Source organism: Octopus sinensis, linkage group LG14 (genome assembly GCF_006345805.1).
Source record: "Octopus sinensis linkage group LG14, ASM634580v1, whole genome shotgun sequence".
Lineage (NCBI taxonomy): Eukaryota > Metazoa > Mollusca > Cephalopoda > Octopoda > Octopodidae > Octopus > Octopus sinensis.
Genome location: NC_043010.1, coordinates 63,691,404 through 63,694,003, shown reverse-complemented (window position 1 = coordinate 63,694,003; position 2,600 = coordinate 63,691,404). Strand labels below are relative to the sequence as shown.

At 36.8% G+C, this 2,600-nt stretch overlaps 1 protein-coding gene across 3 annotated transcripts in view; it reads left to right on the top strand.

Annotated features, from left to right (window-relative positions):
• The window catches only part of LOC115219052 (zinc finger protein 2 homolog), a 33,392-nt gene continuing 30,792 nt past the window's right edge, over positions 1-2,600 (top strand). Inside the window, exon 1 of one of the 3 annotated variants that reach the window (XM_029789104.2) lies at positions 1-240. The gene's annotated coding sequence lies outside the window, so the exon portion shown is untranslated. The remainder of the gene's footprint in view (positions 241-2,600) is intronic. The other 2 variants (XM_036509099.1, XM_036509100.1) reach the window with 2 other exon arrangements.

The following is a 2,600-nucleotide window of genomic DNA, read 5'->3' as shown; positions in this document are numbered from 1 at the left end:
TTGAAACTTTCTTGTAAAAAAATTCAGTAAATAAAACCTTAGGTCTGGTCTGTCTGTGCGTCTTCTCCTTATCTCCCCCTGCTCCCAGTATTGCTGTCTCCACTTACTCAAAGCTCCCTTATACCTATTACGATGACACAGTAAGCTGATGTTTCATTCCTACGGTGTGTATATGTATATATAACTGCCTCTCTATATATATATGTATATAGAAACAACCCCCCTCTCACCGCTGCCCAGGTTGGTTTCTAATAATCTTACCATTTCACCCTCTCCCTCTCGTTTAATATCTACATATCTATCACAATTTCCTTCTCCCACTCTTTCTCTCTAAATTTCCTCCTCCCCAATCCATTTCGTTTACTTTGCACAGTTCTTTCTTTCACTTTCTAAATCTCTTTCACTTGTCTCTCTCTTTCCCTCTTTTTATATTTACATTTTCAAAAATTTCTTTTTCTTACTTTTTCAATTTATTTTTCATTTACATTTTCACTTTTAAAAAAAATTTTCACCAACTTCTCACCACAACCACCGACATCACTAAGAGAATCTCTAGATAGTCGCTCGAACTGTTAGAAATAGCAGCCAAATATCACTTAAAATACATCCCTACTGTCTTAAAAAAGGAAGGGACATATGAGATAATGCAGTCCTTGTTACCCTTATTACACGTGATGGTCACGGTTGGAATGCTACTGATCATTGATCTGCTCTCTCGGAACTGACCTGGGGCTATGCAATAACAATATCATTACTACGAATCACTACCAGTACAAACAACACCACCAACAACAACACTGCCTCCACCTTATTTGTACAGTTTCTGGTTGGGATGAAAAAGAAAATCTTGTTAATACCGAGAGCAAACAACCTGCTACATGGTATAACTTAAAGACATCATAATCAAAACAAAAACAACCACAATCATCATCATCATCACCATCACAAACAGTCCACGAATATCCTACCACAGCCATGACCACCACCACCACCACCACATCATCATCATCATCATTTATCAATGCCAAGGTAATTACGCCATCACCAGCACCACCACCATTCACGACAAAAAACATCACTAACACCACCACCACCATCATCATCGTCGTCGTCATCACCTCTATTCATTATCCATTTAACATCTCTTTCAAAATTACCTGTCCTTTCTTAACCCAAACACTAAGTCTTCTAATTACTGAACCAACATTGTTGTTGTTGTTGTTGTTATTATTGATGTTGTTGTTGATGAACCCCAGGTAAATACTGCTTGAGCAGACTAACGATCGAAACGATTCCAGCCGTGACCATTCCGTCATTTTTGCATTACCAAGAAATGGCCTTCTCTAACAACACACTCTCTCTTTAAAATAATATGTGATTTTGAGGCAAATCTGGCTGTTTTTTCTAATAGTTAGAGTGACAGTGTATAGGCTCCCTTGTTAGCTTCTTGATGTTGTTGTTGTTACTACTACTACTACTACTATTACTACTACTGCAGGAATTACAGTTGCTCCAGGTCACTCATGTAGTAGATTTAATTATCATAGACTGTATGGTGTGCACTACAGCATACATAGTAGGTGCATCTTCCCTACCACACCCCCACCCAGTCGAGTTCACAACCCAGTTTCAATTCTCAATCCAAGCCGATTATTTTGGTTTATGTGTTTTATTACCTTGATGGACTTTGCCTTTCATCCATGTGAGGTACCAGTTAGATAGTGGGGGAGGCCCATCATATCCAGCTAAAACCCTTCAAGGTCTTGTTTTTTTTTTTTTTTTTGGTAAATCAACATTACCACAGTCCACTGATAGAAGCCAGAGGAATGAATGCTACCAAAGATATATTGGAGAAAGCATGAACACCACAAACTCACATATCACTCTCGCCCTTAAATTGTAGATTATTTGTGTCAGTTACCCCAGTACATGAAAAAATGACAAAAAATGAGCAACTGTCATAAGATGATTATTATTGTTGTTTGTAGTTGATGTTGTTGTTATTGTGATTAGCTGTTATAGTTGTTTAACACTGGGTCACACTAGATGGAAGAGGGCTATGATCAAAAGCCTTCCAACCATAACCATTCCATCATTTTTTTCCCCAGGTATCCTGTATCTGTGACAAGATTGTATAACATGTATTTTCCTTTTTAAGACAGTTTGAATTTGAGGGTAACTCAGCTGTTATTTCTAGAATGGAGCAATCAGAGAGAAACTCACCAGATGTTAAGCTGTTTGTGACAAAGGTCTCACTATCAATAATTAAGACTGGGTCCTGGTCATGTTCCAGTCGATGGTGGTGGTCATCTAAGTGTTTAGGATGTCACACTTAAAAGACCAGTTTCAAGCCATATACAAATTACTAAATAAATATAAAACTGTCACATACATCTGTTGTATATACAAATGTACACACTTATCTACATGTATATATATGAGTATGTATATGTGTATACAAATGTATGTATATCTATATATGCATGTGTGTGTGTATATATATATATATATATATATATATATGTATGTATGTATGTATGTATGTATGATTTCTTTATACTTTATACATGCTCTGCTTGAAGAAAGGGGCTTTCACAGAC